Source organism: Passer domesticus, chromosome 5, assembly GCF_036417665.1.
Source record: "Passer domesticus isolate bPasDom1 chromosome 5, bPasDom1.hap1, whole genome shotgun sequence".
Taxonomy (NCBI): domain Eukaryota; kingdom Metazoa; phylum Chordata; class Aves; order Passeriformes; family Passeridae; genus Passer; species Passer domesticus.
Genome location: NC_087478.1, coordinates 79,622,412 through 79,645,381, shown reverse-complemented (window position 1 = coordinate 79,645,381; position 22,970 = coordinate 79,622,412). Strand labels below are relative to the sequence as shown.

The 22,970-nt window shown below is 39.7% G+C and overlaps 2 long non-coding RNA genes across 4 annotated transcripts; one reads left to right on the top strand and one right to left on the bottom strand.

Annotated features, from left to right (window-relative positions):
• The first annotated feature begins 39 nt into the window (after positions 1-39).
• On the top strand, positions 40-10,456 carry LOC135301122 (uncharacterized). 3 transcript variants are annotated; one of them, XR_010362855.1, is made up of 5 exons: positions 40-177; positions 4,095-4,258; positions 4,673-4,756; positions 7,885-8,063; positions 10,230-10,456. It is a non-coding gene; the product is annotated as an uncharacterized LOC135301122 (long non-coding RNA). The 3 variants fall into 3 exon arrangements; XR_010362854.1 differs by lacking the exon at positions 10,230-10,456 and having other exon boundaries at positions 7,885-9,937; XR_010362856.1 differs by lacking the exons at positions 40-177; positions 10,230-10,456 and adding an exon at positions 3,584-3,652 and having other exon boundaries at positions 7,885-9,937.
• On the bottom strand, positions 10,116-14,297 carry LOC135301123 (uncharacterized). The gene is made up of 3 exons (XR_010362857.1): positions 14,032-14,297; positions 12,064-12,186; positions 10,116-10,364 (listed from the first exon to the last, which is right to left on the bottom strand). It is a non-coding gene; the product is annotated as an uncharacterized LOC135301123 (long non-coding RNA).
• Between the last annotated feature and the right edge of the window lie 8,673 nt (positions 14,298-22,970).

Here is a 22,970-nt window from a genome sequence, read left to right as displayed (position 1 = left end):
CCGGCAAACCTGGGAGAAAGAGAAGGAAAGTTGTGAGAAGGAGCTGTCTGAACACCCCTGGGCAGCGGGAAGCCAAAGGCTGTCACCCAGACAGCCAAGTCCAGCCATTGTGCAAAGTCCCAGTAGGGCTCAAAGCTTACCTAAAAGTCTCAGTATTTCGTCCCCTCCCTTGCTCTGGTAGGCCTTAACTTTTACCAAAGGGCAAGAAAATTAAACTTGTATTGCCAACCTGCTTGTATTGCCAAGCCATCAGCACTGTTCCAATAGATGTGCATCGTATTACTTTGCAAAGTGAAATAGAAATTTAAGGAGCTCTGCAGCTGGGCACAGCGTTCTCCTACAAATGTGCTGCAGTGTGATGAACAGAGGGAACCTGGTGTCCGAGCTTCCCCGTGCTTCTTCAGACACAATTATGCTATCCCCACAGCTTCCCCAGGAGCAATGCTTGTGACTAAGCAGCTCATGACAAGCAAGACTGAAAAAAATAAACATAAATATACTCAGCTGCCCAGAAAGGGTTCAAAGCTAATCCTAAAGATGTGTACACTGCAGGAAAGGGATACAATTTTTGAAGCTGCATTGTTATACGAAAATCTCTACTCTTAGGTACATATATTCAGCGCTCACTGATGTTGCTTCATGTGCTTCATGTCATGTCCTGTCATGTCATGTCAAATTCTTGTGTAACTCTCCTCTAAAATCATAAACCACGGTAAAACTCATTTGAGCAAGAGCTCAAATTTTAACAATTTTGTTAACATGTTATAACAGAACTGTCCTGCTAGTCTTAACTTTGTATCACAGTTCTGTAGTATCACAACTGTTTTGAGATGCTGGTAGGAGTTGGGTTCAACAACCTTGGTTCGCCCTAAGAGCACGGCAAATAGTGTTTCTGCTGAAATCAACCAAAAAACTCACAGGAGCATGTGAACATCCCAGGGAATGGATTTATTTCAAAAGCATGGGAGAATTTCTGCAGCTCATGCCTTAGTTCAAGGCAGGAATTGTGTCTTCATAGTTTTTTTACCACGCCTAACGCATATCATGATCACATGGTGTGACTGAAATAAAACTGTAATTATCTTCTCTTGCCACCTTTTTGTTTGTTTGGCATTCTAATCCTTACCCACAGCCAGTTTAAAAAGCACATAAACCTATTAGGTTAACAGTAAAACTAAACACACATTATTATAATTGAGAAGAAAAACTGGTAATTGATTTACACAAGTTCTCATAACTACACCTAGAAACAACAGAAAACCAGGAAAAAGGTGATTTTCATTCGTTGTAGGCAGGATATAAAAAGAAGCATAAATGCATGTAGAAATTCTGCTATTTCCATGCTTTCCTTTGGATTTTATATTCCAGTTTTTCAAATTCTGGAAATTCAGAATGATTTATGTGACTTTAAAAAAGCACTTCTGAAAATGGGAAAGCTTCTATACACCCAGTCTTTGAATTTTGAGGTAAACACCTTGTTGATTTTTTCCTGCCCTCTTTGAATACCCCTAATACTGAGAAAGAAGATTAGGAGGAAGGGAGAAGGACAGGAAGGGATGAAAAAGAAGAAAGAAGGAGAAAAGAGAAAAAAAATAGGGAAAAAAAAGCAGGGTAGGGAAAAATAGAAAAGAGTGAAAAATATTTAAAAACAGAGAAGGAGAAGGCAACAGAAGATAAGAGAAAGGAGAGAAAGAAAAGATAAAAGAAAAGAGACAAAAATAAAAGGAAATTTTAAAAGGGAAATAAAATCAGAGGAAAAAAAGAAAACTGAGAAGCAAATGAGATTAAAAAACAGTAAGACTGAAAGAAAGGGGGGAAAATGAAAGGTAGAGGGGGAATAAAGAAAAAAATGAGAGAAGCCAATATTTCTTGCAGACCCTGAACCACTTAAAGGGTTCAGATTCTTAGAGGGAAGACTCTTTGAGGGCAGAGAATAAGAAGAGTGCCAAAGTGGGGCCATAGCCTGTAAAGCAGAACTGAATTTGTGCCCAAGGTCTATTTTCTTCCCTACAGCACAAAGTGCCTGCAGAACATTTGGAACTGCTGTGATCTGAGTGAGGCTGGATACATAACTGTGCTGGTAGTTGCTCCTGAGGGGCCCATTCCAGCATTTCTTACTCCTGTGAATTGTCCCTCGGATGCTAATGGGATTACTCCTGTAAATCAGGGATGCCATATCAGCCCGGAGCCCAGGGTTATAGTGATCATGAAGGGCTTGATCTTGCAAGCCTCATTCATGTCAGCAACTCTTTTTCATGACAATTTTCCCATCGACTTGAAGAACTATCCTTGTAGACAGAGACAGTAGAATTAGGACACGAGTTTAGGGTCAGCATTAGAGTAGGAATAAAAGAGTTTTTCATTTAACCTCCAGCAAGGAATGGATACTCCCCTAGAAGGCCAGATAAGTGCAGTCATTCTCTTTTAACTGCAGGGAGGGCAAAAGAGAGGCAGGTATTGATCAGACTTGTTCTATCCTGTCTCCTTCTCTGGCTCCATTTATTCACCATAATTAGAGTGGTAAAGAAGGTAGCAACAGTACATTTCCACCACACCTCAAGCTTTTGTTCACCACCCCCCTGATAATATAAATTAGTTTTTTCTTCAAGTAAAACTAGCAAATTATGCCTGCTTCATTAAATAAACCAGTGCTTTGCAGAGCACTGGTGAACACTAATCAGATCAGGAACACTAAGATCCAATCCATATTTTAACTTAAAATCTGAAATGCTGTTTAAATACTACAAAGAAAAGTGTTACAAAAATGTTTAATATGATGGACTAGAGTAATTTTTTGTGCTACCCTATTAAAATCTGCACCTTCTGGTTAGCAAGCACTTTCACTATATTAAATGTTGACACCTATGTAATTTCACTGTGATTCACACACTTCCTCATAAGATCTCAAGCTGCTCTCTGGTTTCTTTGGGGAACTGCTTCAAAAACAGCAAGAAAGGATCCTTTGGGAATGCTTCCTGCTGGGTACAGCTCAGTGAAGGCTTCTCTGGCATAAGTTGCCTTTTGGTAGAGCTTCTAGCACCAAAACAGCAGAGTCCATCCAATGTTTTATCCATGCCACTGTTTAGAGGACAACATTCTCAGTATTGGAATTTGACATTTTTTTCAGAATTCCAGATGCTCACTTGTGAGACAGAAACAAAAAATGGTTGAAGTGACCTGTCACAATGGGTGGTGACCAACAGGGGGTGAGAGAAAAAAGTACAAACTCCACAAAGCACGGGAGTGGACACATCTTCTGGTTATATGTATATGACATATACATCATTTATACGTTGTGCAGAGACCCCACAAAGCTGCTTTTACTGATCTTTATCAAGTTATCATCTAAAGTTGCTTAAAAACTTCCAGATCAAAAGTCAGGTGCAGAGCAATCATAACAAATAGTACAACACAGGAGAATGATCTGTAATCTGTAATTCCTACCAGCTTGATGTCCCACTTGAGGAACAACTCAGAAAGGGATCAGTGGGCACATAGGAAAAGCTTTTTAGTAGGTCTAAACATGGACTTTTTTTTTTGCCTTGATTCCTTTTTCACTGCATAAGAATACTACAACAGCCCTGTTGCTCCTGAAAATAAGTCTGAAGCACAGAACCACCTTTGCAGCTGGCAGTAATGCATGTGTGGTGAGGTGAGGTGTTTAAAGCCCCATGCTCAACTGGAGGGGAAAGCTTCACTCAGCTTTTGGGATGCTATTTGAGCTGTACAATTGTTTTGGTTAGGAAAGCAAAACATTATTACCATCAAAAGACATAAGAAAGATGATACATGCTCATAAAACAGATTTTGCAGCCACCATAGTAACTTTCTTTTAAACTAATGCAATGAGAGAGTTATTTGTTAAACATTATTACACACAGCTCACAGAACAAAATCCGATCCTTTAAAATAACACTGAAGTGGCAGAAGGAGAAAGTATTCACTATAAAAGCAGGATGCTTTTCAAATTTCACTTCACAGATTGAAATGACAGAGTGTAGAGAGCAAAAGGATTTTTAAGACACTGGGGTTTTGATCATTTATATAAGAGTCCAGTGGGTTTTACTTGTTATTGTATTACTTCTCTGCTCCAGAGACACAAAGAAATTATAAAGCTGGAGACCAAACTGGAAGATTTCTTTCCGCAGTGACATTCCAACTGCACACGGAAGGCTTGAGTGAGCTACTGAGAAGACAGAGATGATAAAATGTATCTAGCAAGAAGCTGCTAACTTATCTCTGCAGACAAGATATTTCTGTAAGTAAGCAAGGAAAAGCTGTACAGTTATTGGAAATACCTGCAAACAGATAGGCCCAGTATGTCTGTAGATAAATTGGTAGAGTTATAAAGTTGATTTCTGAAGCTCTCCCAGATCCTACATTGTGCTGCTTGTGTGGTTGTACCTATTTATGTAAGGCAGTGAAAGAGCTTGGCCCTGGGGATTGCGGCAAGCTCATTTTCTCATGAGGTTTCTATGCTACTGTAGGATGGTTTGAACCTCTGGTTTCTGTTAATCTTAACTGGATTTATATCACAGTTGAATGTCAATAGGCTAAATGATCCTTGCACATTATTAGTCATCACATAGGATTCAGCAGAAGTTCTACATCAGAGAATGTGGGGAAAAGAAAAAAGCCCTCCAAATTTGGGATGTTTGTTTTAATCCTGCAGGAAAGAAAGGCAGGAGATTTCTGCCTCCAACTATTCAGCCGTGTCCAACTCCAAGACTGAAAGGAGCTGTGTAATGAATGCAAAGTGAGTAGATTTTGCTAAGTTAGAAAAGAGTGCCCGGAGAGTGCTGGTCTGGGAGTTACATTTGTGTGTGAGTTGTTCTTACAGAAGGGTTAAGAGGCAGGCTGTGTAGTCAGTGTGAGGCAAATGTCACTGTTTTAAAAAATCAATTGTCTTCAACTGTAGGGCCTAGTCTAACAGTACCTTTGCAGTATGCAGAGCTTCCCCAGGTAGCACAGCTATTTTTATTAGTAATCTCCCCTCCTCCAGCTCTCTGTACAGAGCCAAGCTTAGAGTCAGCAAAATTACTTGGAACCAGCTCATTTTATCCCCAACAGCCCAACCAACCACAATTAAACTGTATTACCATACTTTAGGTTTTAAAGGGGTTCCTTTAGAGCAGTGTATAAAAGGCTTTAAGGAGAGACAGAGAGGCAAAGGGGAAGACAAACATTCCACATGTAACAGGTTAAAGTCCTCCTCCATGTCTGTCCATTGGCTTCAGTTAGCCAGGGATGAATACAGACAATTCAATATTTAGCAATCAGCAGCTTTGCTTAGTCGGCAAGAAAAGAAACAATTTAAGGTCCAGAGCCTTCCCTGTGCTCCTTCTGCCTTCCTGAATCTCCACTCAGTTGCAGCAGCTCTCTCCTAACAGAAATGACACTCTGCAGGGTTGGCTCTTGGATATTTTCTGCTGTGGTGCAAGATTACTCCTCGTGGTTTTATGGGGCAGCAGCAGACTTTAATAGTCACCCGAGACAATTATTCAGATACTGTATTGTGCAGTCAGATTGCTTTTGAACAGCTGCAGAAATACTTAGCAGAAATACACTCCCTAAAGCCCTGGGATGGGAAATAAAAACAAACAAGCCACTGTAGCAAGACAAGAGTCTGTGTCTTACTGCATTTTTTAGCATGTATTAAAAAGGAGTTGTGTAATTGATTTAAAAGTTAATTGGGACAGGGACCATTTTTCATTTAGTGGTCTTTATAATGCCCAGTAATGATAGGCTACACATATATACTCAGTCACTGCTCAAACATAAATCCTCTTTGGGCAGTGTTGTGACCCATGGTTCTTTGCCAGGCAATTCTCATTAAAAAGATAAAAAGGTGATAAGATAGGGGTACAATTATTCTCTTCAGTAGTGATGATCTTCTTTGGTGCAGTCCTATTTACAAAGAACATCACAAAATCATACATTCCTCTGGTAAATATGGGCAATTTCCTTTCTTAAAGCTTCAGCCTTGCTGTTCTGATGAATACCATGCCTTAACAAAAATACCATTTATATTTTGTTCCCTCCAAACCACTATAACCACTCTGCTACAACTAATTCATTTCCTTGCCATTGCAATTCTAACTAGTCCTGCTGAAAATCTTTTGGCTGTTACAACATATTGTGGCTTGATGCTCTCTGTTGTTTTAAGTCTTAAAATACAAAGGGATTTTCAGCTGCACTGTCAACTTTGCTTGAATAAAGAGTGCTCATAAGCACATAAAATTTTATGGAATCTCTTAACAGGTATCTGGTCATCAAAACTTGCTTCAAGCTCAGGACTCAGGAGGATCTGAGGTACAGCAGGGGAAGAGAAGTACACTTGCTTAGCTTAGACTCTGAGAGGCTCCCTGTTTCTTTTTAATTCAGCTGGGCAGTTGGTAGGGGCTCAGTGGGCTCTGCTAACCCACTCCTCTGCTGGTTCAGAACTGCTTTTTTCTTAAGACACACTTTGAATATATCCTCACCATTTTGTCCCACGATGGCCATGCAGGCAAAGTCAAGCTGGGACAATGTTTTGTGTAAAACACAGTGCATGATATGTTGGGAATTTAGTGGCTGAAAGACTGCTTGTTCACTTTTTACTCATGTGTGCTTCAGTGAAGTTGCTCTTGATTTATAGCTGGATCAGCAAAATCCGAATCAGACCCTTGCTGCTCATTTCTGTGGGAGCAGGACTGGGCCTTGTGTGCTCTTGTGCTCATTATATATCTCAGCACCAAGTCTCTCAGCTTTGATTCATAGAGCTCTCTTTAATTTGGTACATGCAGCCTTCCAGACTAGATCACACAGCAGCAGGATAACAATCCTCAGGAGAGCATTTCAGTTTGAGAAATTCATGAAGAGGGTGACTTTGCTGCTTACCTTCAATGACACTTGTGGAATAGGAAAGAGAAGAGTGAGTGAAATGGAATTGCCAGCCTGTTTCAAAATGTATGCTCTGTTATACAGCAGATGACAAATAGCCTCCTCAACAACGTAATTCTGGGAGCTGTACAAGTCTTTGTTGGGTTGTTGTTTTTTCTTCACTATAAACTGTCTTTTCACACTTAGGCCAGGATTTTCTTACCTGTGTGCACTGCACACAGGAGCTCTGAAATGCTTCCTTGTGCCCTTCTGCAGGGAAGGCATCCACAGGCCTTGCCTGGCATGAAGACATGCAGGAGCAGAGAATTTTTACCATGCAGCAGAGAAAGACCTTGAATTCACCCCTTTTGTATTCCCATCTCCAGCACTCTGGCAAGGAGTGTTGAATTCAGAGTTGGAGAGAAGTCATACCCAGATCTGTAACAACAGATGTTACAGATCTGAGTCAGGTCACTTCCTCTTGGTGCAAAACCCACTGCTTTTCTGAGCCTTGAAAAGCCAGGTCTGTGCCTCCTTACATGGCAGGGATGGCAAAGCAGTAACCTTGCCTTGTTCCAGCAGGAATGAGCCACTTTCCTGCAGGAAAAGGCATTTTACTATATATTTGGGTGTGCTGAAACTGAGGGGAAAATGTGTCCCTGACAGTAGCTCTAGTGAATCATCAATATATGCATAGAATGAGTGTATAGAATGTATAGAATGAGTGTAGGATCTGTGCATCAAGAGAGAATGAGAAAGGGTTCCTAAAACAAAAGTGAGCATCTTCCCACTTTAAGAACAGCAGGGTTTTTCTCCTTTCTGTGGAAGATTGGCTTCCCACCCTGGCAGATGCACCAAAACTACTTGGAATTGAGCTCTTGGTGTTTTTCACCCTATCCTAATTTCCACACAGGTCCCTATTCCAAAAGGCAATGTTGGCCTCCAATGGTAGCATTAACTGCCTTTGTACAAGAAAAGTGATGTTCTTGTGAAGCAGAATAAAGGATTTTCATGGTATTACAGGTTGAAGAGAGCTGGAGAAATGTGCTTGACTGTATCCCAAGAAAAGATCAGAGCAAAGATCCCTGACACACCACCTCCTCCCAGTCCATGCCATGCTGCCCTGGAAAAAGTCTCCCAGACTATGCAGATCACAACCTGGACTCTACCTCAGTGATGACCTGAATGATCTACAAGAAGAGGTGAGAGAAGCCTTGAAGAGGAAGCTTCAGATTAAGGATGGAAGCCAAATTCTCTCTTTTCCTTCTGCTGGAGCTGACTGCTCCTCCTGGGCAAGACTGCAGGATTTGCCCCTTAACTTTGTAATGTACTTAATTAACTTTTAACAGTGTTAAGTGATTATTCTTGGTTTGGAAGTGTAGATTTTTTGCATTTTTTTATCTTTTTTTCCAACTGTTAACATTGCACTGCATGATACACTTAGACATGGCATTGCCTTCCCAGTCCAGAGCAGCCAAACCAAAGAGCTGCTCATGAGTGAGCCCCTTTAGCTTCCCTGCATAACCTTCCAAGCCAAGAGCCATATCCTTAGATTTTATACATGTTCACCAGTACATTTCATTCATGTTTTCTTTAAAATTTTCAAGAAGTTACTTCAGTTATTTAGTTCTGAAATTTCAGGTGCACCATCTCATTTTTAGCCCCTGAAAAGCCTCTCTGAAATTGTGCCTCCTCTACTTTGGAAACCAGTTCAGGGACTCTTATCACTCATTCTTGCCACTCAGTATTCCCTCTACTCTTCCCTTGACAAGGCAGATAAATTGATATTAATGCTACATGAGGGAGGTCAAGGGCACATCAGAGTGGCCAGATTTGCCTGAATGCAATTTTTCTACTACTGGCTTTCCACAGAAGGTGCTGTTAAAATCTGTGGGCTTTCCATTAATTCTGTGAGGAGGAGTGCAAGTTTCCTTCCTTCACTAAATTTTATTGAATAAACAAGCCACCTACAAAGTTTCATGACCTTTTACAATATGTTCAGATACATCTAAAATATAGCTATTGCTTGATGAGCTGTACTGACTTGAATTCAAGTTTTTTGACTACTATTCGTGCAGAAATAAATGTAGTTGATTTGTTTCTTCCACTGCACTAGACCCATTCCAAATCCTATGAGACCAAACAGATTTTTTTTTCTAATTTTTGGGACATGGCTCACATCCAGCTTCAGTGACACACAAAGGATTTCACTAATTTTCACAGTTTTGAAAAATAACCACAGTCACAAGTAGTGGCACCTCCTTTAAACCTGAATTTTCTTGGTGATGAAGAAGATTAAGAGTAGATGTTGAATGAGTACTGCCTATCTGCAGCTCACTTCTCACAAGTGCAGAAACAACAGCAATGGCATCTATTTTCTGAGAATTTTACCCTGCAGCAGCTGGAGATAACTTATCAGAATAAACACTGATGGGCCAAAGTTTCCAGCTAGTTAGTCCATGCAGGCCAGTAAATTTGGCACCACTGATAAAGCCGTAAACTTGATTTTTCACTTCTGTGCTTCTTTTTAACAAAGAATAGTGGGTGGCTCCCTGTGCAAATTCCTTAGAGAATCAAAGTTCATTGTGTAGCACTGCAAGGAAGGAAAATAGTATCATATAGTGTTGGATTGGATTGGATTGTATTACACTGTACTGTATTGTAATGTCTTTCTACAGAATGAATGGTTAAACCAGAATTTCTGCATTTCTCCAGAATGGTGGTTAAAATGTGCTAGCCAAAGGTTTTCTTCATGTTTGATTTACATATTGGGAATGTTGGAGGTTTAAGACTGGTTGTAAAGAAACAAGTTTAATTTCTCTACTTTTTTTGGTGGCATCAATGCTCAAAGTGTAGCATGCTGTATTAAAATTATATGAGTACTGTTGTTTGATTTTTTTAACTGGAGCAGTAGCTACAGGTTCCAGTCTAGCTACATCCTTCAAAAGCATAAAGTAAAAGTCAGATCTGTCACAATACCTAAAAATGGATCTACATGCTTAACTGTGCAATTGCATTAATGTCAGTAATGTGTACATTGCACAAAAATTTAGATATGACCATAACTCACTGCAACATTCAGGCTTATTGGAGCAGTAATAACTTTTTAATTTTATTTTTTTCTATTCGTTTAACAATAAGAGAGGGTGACAGGAAGATTCAAAAGTTATACCTGGTGAAGTCTGATTATGTATTGCACAACCTGGTGATGATTCCTGTTAGATTTGTGGAAATACATGAAAGAAACTGCAGGGGGATTTGGATAGAAGGAGCTGAGGTGTTTATAGAAGCTCCCTGTTTTGGCCCTATGGGGGCTGAGTGAGGTGAACTTTTCCCACAGTGCTTAACTTGTTTCTTGTAACCTGCAGGTGTTGTCTCATGCAACTCAGCATTGCTGGTGCTTGTGATCATGTTGCAAGTTCTTTGATACTCGATGTTCTTCCTGAAATCCAAGTCCTTCAGGCAGATGAATCTCTGAGAATTTCTCTTGGCAATCCTTTGTGCTAGTAGAAGAGGAAGGAGTTAAAAAATGTGACTGAGTACAGCCCTAAAGGTCAAACAACACAGGTAACACTGAGCAACATAATCCTCATTCAGAAAGGGAAAATTATAAATATTTCCATTTAATTTATTTACATTAAATTAATTTAAATTTTTTCATTATAAATATTTTCACTTTAAAGACTTTGCTTTTTCTAGACCTGATTTTTTTTAAAAACATTGGTTTACTTCCTGAATCAGTTCCTTTGGTTTTAACTTGGTCAAAGGTTTGGCAACTGTTTCCCCATATTTTTATTTTAATGAGACTATCCCTGATTTTTATATTGTCTATTAAAACAGTATTTAAAAACTGCAAAGTCTGCAAGGCCTCCTTTTCTGGTCAGTACAGAGTGCCCTCACATCACATTGCTCTTAATGGAATTTAATTGTATCATGCCTATAGACCTTGGAGCAGTTTTGCAGATATTAGATTCTTAGACATCTGTGGAGTTTTATTATTGATTAAAGAATGAGAGGAAATCTCATGGTTTAAGACCTTGTAGTGGGATTTATGAATTAGTCCTTTTCCTATGTGACCCTTGGCAGGTCATTGAATCTGTCTTTCAGTTTCCCATCCGTGAAGCAGGGAATAATGATGATTTTCTGCTGCTGCTCTTTGTCCATCATGCCTGTTTAAATAGTGCACTCTTTGGAACAGGACTTGCTACTGGGTAGTGCAGAGAAATTTCATTCTGAGTTCAGATCTGCAGCTGTAATACAAATAATTAATACCAGCATTAAACAGTCAAAGGTATTACATCCAAGATGCATTTGGCCTGAGGCCCGCATAGTTCATAAAATGATGGATTTTTAATTGATTATTTGGAATGAGACCTTCTCTCAGACTAGCTAAACTGCTTAAGACCCACGCACACCAGCTATATTTAGAGGTGAGGAGGTGGCAGAGTAATTCTTAAAGTGCTCTGTTTCTAATAATCCAGGTGAGTGACAGTCTGGGAGTGCTGCCTCTCTCAAAGCAAACATGACTCACAGCCCCCAGGCTGCAAGCATGTGCAGGTTAGAAATTGTATTGAACTGTCCCCACTCAAGGAGCCAGGAAATGCAGCCAAATTCATAAACATTTAATTTAATAACTTCAGGTTAGTACAACAGGGTAGTCACGCTAATGGCTTAGAATCTCTAACAGCAAAATGCAAAAGGACTGTGTAAAACTGGGGCAAGGTTAAGGTGAGTCTGGAGTAAATAAGGCAATATCTTCATCCCACAGCTCATGTTGGTGTTTTCAGAAAGCATTCTGCAGAAATTACATTTCTACAGGAATATCTCCAGAGTCCAAATCAAAGGCAAAATAGGAATGGCCATTAATTCTTGTTCAAATGGACACATGCACACACCATGGGCTGCTTCCAAGGCATTCCTTGTCCCAAGCAATTCCCAGCACCCATGAATGGTCTCTCTGTCCCTCAGGGAGTGTACATGGTGAAATGAAACCATGCCATGAGACACTGCCAGGACTGAGCACCACCCCATGCCTTTTCACATCTCTGATCAAAGCTAAAATAAGCAGCAAAACACAGCAAAACTGGTTTCCCAGTGGGAAAAGAATATTCTGGCTTCTTGAAAGGTGCTTTATGTCACTTGGACTCCTGGAGACAATGGACCAAATAGATTCTTATTTTGTGTCCTCAGCTTGTCACTGACCTTGGCACCCAGCCACATTGCAGTGTTTCTTTTTCTGTGAGATTACCCAAGGCAAGCTCTTCTCTGGGAAACTGGGTCTTGCCAGGAACTCCCACTGATGCAACCAATCTCTTTCATCACAAGCTGCAATGTTAAAAGCACACTCTCAGTTTTAAATGCAATAACAATCCTCAGCCAGGCTCTGGAATAGCTGCATCTTTGTTCCAGCAGATTCTCATTTAAGAAGTTAATGGCTACATTAAAAATTAAGTTATTTCTAGCTACTTTTCTTCTAAAGGGAGTTTCACTAGAAATCAGATATGGTCTTTCTCCCTCAGTCGTTGCCTCTCTTTTAATAGTTGAATAGTAACACCAGTTTAGTGTTTCACTCCCAAATATTTGCAATTAGTAAGTGGGAAGATAGGTGAAAGACACAGTGCAGAGGTTTTAGTTGAGTTTCCTCACCTCTTTTCTTCCTCTAGAGCAAACACAATATTGACTTTGTAGCTGCCTCCCAGTTCTGCTCCTAAGCACTGAACCAGGTGAGAGCAAGGCACAATATCTGCTAAACAGCCAGGGCACACCCAGCTCTGCCAATTTCCCATGTCAAAAAGCCAGTAACCATCACTCAGTGGTCTTGGACCAGACTAGGAATCTCTGCATTTTACAGCCTCTTCTTCATGTGGACCTGAGGGAAGCTGGCAGGTCTGAAAAATGAACACAAGTACTATGCTGCAAAATCTGGTAATGAAGGATGCTCAGTGTCCTCCCACTTGCCTACAAACACACCCTCAACTCTTGACTCTCTTTGATGGGGGGTGTCTCATGTATTCCTTCACCTTTTTAAGATTTGTGGGTGTAAATAACTGAATAATACTTATATATATATATATACATCTTCCATCATTGTAAAGACTGCCAGGTTCTGAAGCTGCCAGGGTGTACTAGATGTAAGGTTCATCTGGTTGCTGGGGACGTTGTAAAAGCTAAAATCAACTTAGTAAAAGGACAGGGAAGGCTGAGAACCAGTAAGAACTGCAATGTGTAGTGCTTTGTGTAACATCTCTTAACTGGAAGTATTTTCATGCAAGTTATTGCCAAAGATTCAGATTTTGTTCTACTTTCAGAAGTTCCTTAATTTCCACAACACTACAGTTAATTATTTATTTGGAGGAACCTAGTTAATTACTCTTTGTCAGTTTAAGCTGCTCAGTTTATAGTTGCCAAATATCTGAAGCATGAAATTTAATATATTTTCCTAACACTTGTTCCTCAAAATCAATAATCCTATAGATAATTTTCATTGTCTGCATAAATATCCAGTTCCTTTTTGTACCTTGTCAAGTTCTTGGCTTCCAAGAGCAATTAATGGCAAAGTCCAATTATAAGCTGAGTAAAATAGTATTGTTTTCTCAGGGCTGATTTTATTCTTCCTAATGGTGTTGAGCTGAATTTTTCTTCCGATTCTGTGTTATGAGACAGTGAGAAAATAAGCTCCCTATATCTTTGTTAGTGATACTTTCTGCCAGGATTACCCTTTTTATAAAGGACAGGCTTATTATCCTCATTTAGCTAAGAGACAACAGTTCCAGGGATAGATGGAGTGATTAGCAGTGGAATCATACTTATGTTTCAGGCAAATATTCTCAGGTTTTTCCGTCCTTCATATTTGCTTCTATCACAACAAACTTCCAAGAAAGGTTTTCCATTTGCTTCCTGTGCTCCCCCCTTTACCTGCTATAGTTAACCCTTTCTCTTCCAAGCACTATGCCTCTAAAGCCCAATAGAAACACTGGGAGGTCCATAGTGATTGCAAAATGCCTGTAATCAGGTGATGGGGAAGTGAGGTGTTAAAGGCAGATTATTTTTCTCTTCTGACTCAGCCTGGCAAGATGTGGCACCATTTCCAGGCTGTTTCAGTCTCTCTGAGAGAAGATTAGGATTTAGTTGTGTTAGTTTATATAGAAAAATTATAATACATAAACTGACCTTTTCTGCTAAACCCAGGATTCTTTTGGTGTGTGTTTATTCCCTTTAAGATTCTACTTAATGGGTTGTTGCCTTGAGTTGTAGGTTCTGTTTACTGGAGGATCTAACTTTCTTCATTTGTCTGCCTCCACAATACAGGACTTTAATGTTGAAATCATATCCCCTATATGCCATTAGTCTAATCAGTCCAGCTCTTGAGGAAGCTGACAAATCAACAGTAATCTGAACCCTGGGTTCCCTTCAAGGACCCTCTGTCAAAGGGCTTTGGCGTTCCTGTCCTTCCATGTAATGAGCTCTGCCCTGAAGGACAGAGAAAATACAGCTTGATAGCTGATGAATGTTTGAGATTCCTTCTCCTGTGATCCTCCTGCATTTCAGTAAAATACTTACAAGCTAATTTAGTCAGTGTGTTGGTGGTGGTTAGATGTGGATGCTTGACCACTAAAAACTGAACTGGCAAGCTACATGCTCCTTGCTGCTTAAAGTCACTTAAGAGATGGGAAAAGTGATTATCTAGAGTGAGCTGTCAACCTTTATGCCAGCTTTCCTCCTGATATGATTTATAAAACAGCTAAGATAACCTCTGGGGGGGAGCTTTGCAATGGAAATAGCAAGTGATTTTTATTCTAATGAACATAACACTGTCACAAGTTTAAAGTTCAAATCTGAGGTACGAAGGTTGGGGGGAAAAAAAGAGGCCGTAAAATAGGAATGTGACAGCATATGTGTTCCTTCCCTGCACAGTGTATGAAACAGGAGAAATAGGCAAACTTTATTTTTCTAATGAGGTTTAAAATATTTTTTCAGTCTTTATCAGGCAGAAGGTCCTGAATACCAGTTGTTTTTTGGTGGCTGAGTTGTTTTTTTTTTCCTTCACAAGCTTCCCGATTAAGATGAGGCATTTTTCTCGTAGCACATTGTGCACTGCCCTTTGGTCCTTCAGCATTGCAAAATGTCCTGTCACAATTGGCACTCAGTAAATAACCCCTGCTTGGCAGCTGTGGCCAACAGGCAGAAGGCTGAATGGACTACAGGAATTTCAACTGCTGCAGGAGGCTTGTCCTGACCAGCATTTAAAAACATCAAATGACAATTTATTGCAGAACTTAGTTCTTCCCACTAAGAAGAAAAAAAAATAGGCATCAATTATTGGGCATTTGACGGATTTCATTGCTATCTATCTTACTTCAGATCTGCTTTAAAAACAAAATCAAACCCTTTTCTAGAAACTGTTGCGTGCAAAACAAAAACAACAACTAATTAGAAAGTTTATATATCAATGGCAGGTTAACCTACCCCTGAACTTATCCAGCATATTTCGTATGATGAGAGCTGTATGAATGCAATTTAGGCAGTGAACCATAATGTCTGCAGGCCTGCTGAGGCTGAGAGCTTTTCACTTTCTAGTCAGTACCTTCCTGTCTCAAGGCTAGAGTTGCACTACATCCTTGCTATCAGCCAAAGCAGAATCAGCTGAGTAAAAGTGGAAAGTGAACTAAAACTTTAACAGAGCTCTAAAAACGCCTAAATTCTGTTTATTAGCCTTACTTCCTGAAGACATATTTCACCTTGGAACCCTGTATTAACAGGAAGCTCCCTTGTTGGACCAGCTTTGGGGCACATGCCTGGTTGGAAATGAGGTGGTTTTGGCTCCTGGGATTCAGAATTTCCATCCTGGTCTTTGCCTTGGTGGCCCAGCCATCCCCAGCCAGGTGGGGAAGGGGACAGCAGGCTTGTGGCAAACTCCTGCTCAGTGGCAACCTGGAATTTTTCAGCGGGACATCAGTGGAATGATTATGGCCTGGAAGAAGCAATATTGAATGTATCAGGAATCAAAAAAAAAAAAAAAATTCCTTCTGGTGGTTTGGTAAAGTTGGTGTGAGTTGTGCAGAAGTGTTCACAGCCAGCGGGAGTAGGTGCCACTACCATGCACTTGCTTGCTCTGGAGTCCTGCCCTGCTGAACTTCCATAATTAGCAGAAATATTAATTTGATACCCCTATTTCTCTTCCTGAGTGCAAGCTGTACACTTATAAAAAGTGTATTCATGTACATTTATGAATATCCTGAAGATGCAAGGAGTTAAAAAAAAAGAGGAAGTATAGCTGTGCTTTCCAATGGGTCACATGATTTCATCTCACTTTTCTTAGTGAAAAACAGAACAGAGTCTAAACTGCTTTCAAAAAACAAAGAAAAAAAAACCCCAAAACATTCTTGGGCAGTATTTTCTTAAGCTTTGTCTGTTTAAGTAACTAACTGCTGGGACAGATGGTAGATAAAAGAAAATGAATCTCTGGGAAACCCCAAAATCCCCTTTGAATTTTTGGAAAAGAATTAAAAAACCAGGGAAAATTATGATACCTGTTCATAATCCAGCTGTTCCCAGATGATAGACACTATCACACCCCTGGGAACTTTGTATTTGCTTTGGGAACCTGACTGCTTGAGGGACCTACCTGACACTCAGGGAGAAGCAGCCAGGTGACAAATATTCTGTCTCCCGGTGGCAAAAAATTCCCTCTGAGTGGGGACAATTCTGCTCAATTTTCTTCTCCTCATTAATGTCTCCTGAGATATGGTCAGCACAGAGTTGGGTTAGGGAATACAAAAGCTCAGTATCCCAGCTTGTTAAAAAAAAAAAAAAAAAACAGGAAATCACTAGGAGTGATTTTTTCAGCAAAGTTTGAATTTCCAAAGGGGAAATAAAATCAGTAATTTCTGATACATCCAAAGCTTAGTACCACAAAACTTTGAAGGTAATAAAAATAAGCAGCCTCTCTATTTTGCATTAGCAGGTGTCTGAGGCTTTGCTGAGGCTCCTGCTGGCACAGAGAGATGCTAAATGCAGTATTTTGCCACCATCATGGGGTGATTTATCTATGGAGTATAATTTTTTATGCAGCTGTTATACCTCAAGTGGTAAATAAGGCTTTGTCTGCACTCCAAAATTGTGCCACTTTAAATATACCGCTGTAATTAAAGTGCTACAACCCATTGGCTGTTGTTAGAGCCCTGTAAAACATCATTCTGTCATGTACTTGTCCCTGTACAGCAAGGGGAGCAGGGTGATTTTGTACTGTATTGCACACTGAAGCTTTTTATTGATGTTACAGTTACAGCCAAAAGGAAAAAAAAAAAAGCAACTAAAATGTTATGCTGGGAGAGATTTTCAGTGTAGATAAAGTTTAAATCAGAGATTGTGAGCAGTTTCAGGTACCAATTACGTTTTTCTGTGGCCAGGGATAATGGTAGCTCATTATACTCTTCATTAAATATCATTAAGAAAGAAAAGAGTGTGGCAAAAACATTTCACCAAGACACGAAAACACCAGATTTGTGGCAGCAGCATCAGCAGCCTTACCAATGAGCACAGAAGGATTTCTTAGCATCCAACTCATGTGCAGAATTAAGACCATGTTATGTTTTCTACCAGCAGTCACATTGTCACCATGTTACAAAGTAGAACTGAAGTCTGGGCCATGGTAAAAAATTGCCAAATAACTTGAAATACTTGCAGTACAGTATTTGTTTTCTTATTTCAAATAAGCAGTGAAAAACAATTCTTGCCAGGGGTTTCCAATAAGAATTGCAGCTGGATAATTTTAACATCTGATTTCAAAAAATCAAATTCACTTAAATTAACTGCCTTTTTGCAAGGCAGAGAAATTTAGAGATTATCTAAAATATCATATCTAGAAAATCTAGAATAAATATTAAACCTAGAATATCTAGAAAATTTCTGTGGGTTATTCTTCCAGCAAGAAAAATATCAACTTAATGTTTAGTATCATGACAGAAAGGCTTTTAATGGTGTGCCCCACACGTAAAGCCCACGGTCTGATTGTCACACTGTTGAATATTTTGAAAATTCTTTTAAATTTTGAAGAATATTTTTAATATTCTTTTTTTTTTTCCCCTCTCCCATGTAAAATTTGGAGTGGCTTTGATTCAACCTTATGTAAGTAGGGTCATTATTTAGGATCTTAGTTTTTCCTCTGATCTTATTTAGGATTCTTCATTTCTATATGTGGCCCTGCTATTAATTTGCAAGGGAGCCACAGTTTCTCTGCACCACAACTGACCCATCTCCAGCATGGCAAACATTCCTGCCTATCTAACAGAAACGTGCCAGACTTAATTAGCAGCAGACAATGTTTTCAGAAGTGACTGCTTAGAGACATCCTGTGAAAATTGACGCCCTTCAAGACTATCAGGTTGAGCCTCTGGATACACATTCACACTGAAAATTCACAAATGACTTGGAAAACAGTTGGTGCACTGATAAGATGCATTTTAAACACATTACTGCATATCACAGCAAATATATTAGTGGATATTTCATGCATGTATTTTGAAACCTAATTCTTTCCCTTATTCAGTGCCAAGGACTTGAACTCCTGGTTGGTGTATTCCATTTTGTCTAGCAGAGAAGGGCAAACTCTGCCCATCCCACCTGCAAAATCCAGAGGTGAAACACGCTATGGACCATGGAAAAAAAAAAATTTAAAACATTTGAATTTAAGCTTAGATCCGCTCAGGATTTTACAGCTCCATCAGGATTTTACAACTCCATGAAAGTGTGCTTGTGTGACTGCCAAAATCCTTCACTGTGAAAAATGTGTATTGTGATTTCCTCACCAAACTGGAGGCAGCAGCCACTGGCCCAGCACACACAGGTGCTGTACAGCTGTTGGTGATGGATCTCCTGCTTGCTGGCCTGATTTCCACTGGTGTTAACTCAACACAACCCTGTAAACCTCTCTGGATGATTAGAAAACATTCCTCTGAAGGATGTGAACAAACATGAGCTACGAGTGCTGTGCTGGAGATTATCTTATAAATGTAACATCTCTGCAGTGGGACAATATAACTCTGCTACTTTTTTCTCCTGACAGCTGCCTGGATTTTAACAGTTAGTTGCAATCACATTAAACGTCTCCCTGCCATTTTTTTTTTTTTAGCAGGAAGCATGATTCTTTTCTCTTGGAAGGAGCCAGACCAATTCGTGTGCTCTGTCACCCATAAGTAACTGTAAGAACTGATCTGAATTCAATGTTTATTTTCAGGTAGTGCGGTGTGATAATCTGAGAGACATAAACTCAATGAAAGTCTTCCATGGAATGGGAACTTGAAATTGTGAAAAGACACTGGAACCAAAGGTGTCTTCCTCATCCCTTGGAATACTTGCCAAACTGTTTTTTTCTGTTAAAACTTGAAGTCTTCGCTCTGAAATTGATGCCCACTGTTACACATGGAGAAATATTTAGGCATTGTAGCTGTACCACTGAGACCACACTTCAGTCCATGTGTTCTCCTGTGCATCACTTGGCATGAGGCTTCTCCTCCACCATTCCAGCTCAGGCAGGGCAGCTGGGAGAGAAAATTAGGGTGTCCTTGTGTTTTTCTTTTCCTGTCAGATCCTACTGTGATAGCCAAAATTTGGTTTGCATTCGTCCCCCTTCATCTCTTCTGCCACAAATACAATTACTTGATGTTCGTCTCGCTAAGAGATTTCATATCTAAGATCTTCAAAAAGTCTGTCAAGGAGAAAGCAATAGGGAGAAAAGCTGAGAAACTCAAATGTAGGTTTAGGTCAATGTGCATTATAAATGTGACAAAACTACTGATGTACAAATACTTATGTATCTAACTGCAAAATGTAAGCACCTAATGCCAAATTTATTTCTCTATTATTCCCTTTCTTTCTTTTTGAGTTTAGGCTCTCTTTCTGTAACAGTATCAATTATTTTTCAATAGTGTCTCACATCCCATTCTTTCTCATCTCTTTTTCAGTACCACCTTTTTCTCTGCTAAATCATCAAAGATATTTTTGTTCTTTTATTGTGGCAGAGTCTGTAAACACGACCTTAAAAAGAGAATTTCTAAGTGCGAGCATTTGTGATGCATTTGCACTAAAAGCTTTGAATTGCTATCTTTGATAAAGCTATTTGGTCTGATTATATTGTTTTGGAATCACACAGTCAGGTGCACCTCTCTAAAAAAAAAAAAAAAAAGAATTTTTCAAAATGTAGTATATTTCACATCTCAAAATGGAGGAGGATTATTTTTAAACTCAGTGCATTCCATGTAAACAATTGTATTTCTGTCCTGAAATTCACACCCCAGCACTTTAAAGAAATTTAAAGTCCAGTGTTTAAAAGCCAATAACTCCGAATCTTAAAGATGTATCAAATATAAAGGTAATAATTTTTGTAGTTTTATTTCTCTTAAATTGCTTCCATGCTTTCAAAACTGCCTGGGCAGATGTTGCAGACATGTCTTGTATTGAACATGACAAATATTCTGTGTGAGCACTGAATAGCAGGTAGAAGAGCCACTGATGGCTATAAGTGTGATTTTTAAGTGGAAATTGAAAACAGCATTTCCAAATACAAATTCAGATCTCATAGACTGCAATCCAAGTGGGAGAAACTGTGCTTTGGGAAATTCAGTGATGTCTTTAAAGAGCCAAATGCAGTTAGCAAAAGGTGCATTCACATCATCAAATAGCAGAGACCCAGAGGTGCAGCCAGCCATAAAGTGGGGTGATGTGTTCTTATCAGTGTTTGAGGCATGGGAAAACCTCCCCTTCCTTCCTGAACCTCTGCAGCTGAAAGCACCCAGCACCCACCCCTTCCATCAGTGGAAAGGATTGTGCAAGCCTTCTGTCTTCTGTTTTGGTCCAAATCAGCCAGGTTTAACAGTAAATGGAGATGAAAAAGTTAATCTGGTGTATTGCAGTTGAAGCTAATTTTGTAACAGTTCTGCTGAACATATCCCCAGATTAGGAGTGTAACTTCAGTTTCTCTCATTTTAGGCAAATTTCTGACCATAAAGGACATTGTACATGGGAGGATCACCTCACTTTACCTGCTGACCATGGTGACACCTGTCATGAAGACCAAAAACTCCATCAAAAATCAGTTTTAATGAGGAAATATTGGCCGTTACAAGAGAAACATTTTAAATTCTGCCAGCTTCTCCCTCAATCAAGCCACACAAGGCACTGTAGACAGGGTCTGTAGTGACTCACACAGTTCTCAGCTTGTGGATGTTCATGTTTGCAGATGGATAAATAAAATTATGTTACACTCCTTTCTGTACTAGACTACAAGGCAGAAATGTGTGTGAACATATAAGGGAAATAAAAAAGGTTTCAAGAGGACTGTCTGAAAGTTCCTGCCATGAACTTTTATGTGATCATCTGTGTGATTTTATATGGACAGGAAATCTGGGGTTCATATGACCATTGGCACATCCCGTGCTAATTTGTGAGAGTCCAGATATTATTTTGTGGATAAAACTGAAAACTTTGAGTACTTTTTTGAATACTTTTCCCTTTGTAAAAGGATACTCTGCTGGGTCCACCATTCAGCTCTCATTTTCCACCATTCTTGGGCCAAAACTCTACTTTTCTCAGAGGGTGCTTTTCTCTCTCCTGTGTGTTGAAGAATTTCTCTTCTGCAGATATAATTAACTATTCATTGACATGGAGCCTTGCATTTGCCTCTTCCCGAATTCCAGGAGAGCAGCCCTAATCTCTAGGTTAACAAAGTCAGCTCCCATACATCTCACAAAGCTTGACACAGTGTGAAGCTCCAGCAGGAGAGATTAAAGAACTACCTGGGCACTGCGGTGGTTGGAAATCTCTTCACTGAGGTGGGAGATCTGCTGTCAATCCCCTGCTCTGATGGAGATCTGCTTCTAAAAAAGATGCTGGCACCTTTTCCTGGCTTCTCTGAAACCAGTTCTGTTGGATCAGGGATGAATTTAGAGCAGAAACTCCACCACCTCACAGCACTTATATATGTATTTTAGAATACTAACCACAGTCTACTAAATGGACTTGAATATAAATGAACTGTCACCGTAGGAGAATAGTTGAAATCATCTTGGATGTACAGATAATATTGTCTCAACTGTGAACTCTGCTTTAGAATCTCATTTCAGCCTCTACCTAAAAATCTATATGTCAAAAGAAAATATCCTGGGTGCCATCTACAAACTATAACATGACACAAAAAAGCCATCTTTCTGTATGATAGAGCTACTTCTAATTTTCCCATTAGACCAAACGACACCATAAAGAATATCTGCCAACAACATGATATAAAACCACACCATGCATCATGAAAAATAATTGCAATTCAATTACTCCTGAATTATAAAACCGTCAGCTAGGTGCAATAAAGACAAAAGCCTTAGAACATATGATAAACTGCTTAGCATAGATAATTATATATGTTTGAACAAAATCCCCAAAATAAAACATGTGCAGTTTGAAGGAACATGGTAATCATGCCAAAATAATTCTCATTTATAGTAAAGGTTTGAGGATCAGCAATTTTAAAACCATCTCCCTGGAAAAAAAAAAAATTCAAAATAAATTAGCACTCATAGAGTGTAAAGTAAATTCCTCACCCAGAGAGGTCATGCCCTGCAACTGGGCAAGAAACTTTCTTCTGCTCTCATCTTGCTTAGAGTTTACTTGGCCAAAGTATTTAGTGTTGCTGCTCAGCATCACAGAATGGTTGAGTTTGGAAGGAACCTCTCACAATTTTCTGCTCTACCCCACCTGCTCAGAGCAGAGCCACCTGCAGCAGCTGGCTCAGCTCTAGCTCCAGTCAGGTTTTTAATATCTTCAAGAATGCAGATTCTGCTTCATCCTCACTGGACAACCTCTTCCAGTATTTAACAACCTCACAAGTTTTTAATTATTCCTAAACTGAGTTCCCTCTGTTTCATTTTGTGCCTGTTGCCTCTTGTCCTGTCACTGGGCAGCGCTGAGGAGAGCCTGTCTCTGCCCTCTTTGCACCTTCCCTTCAAGGATTTTTAGACATTGATAAGAACCCCCTGAGCCTTCTCTTCCCCAGGCTGGGCAGAGCCAGCTCTCCCAGCCTCTGGTCATGTGAGGGATGCTTCAACCCTCTGAGCATCTTC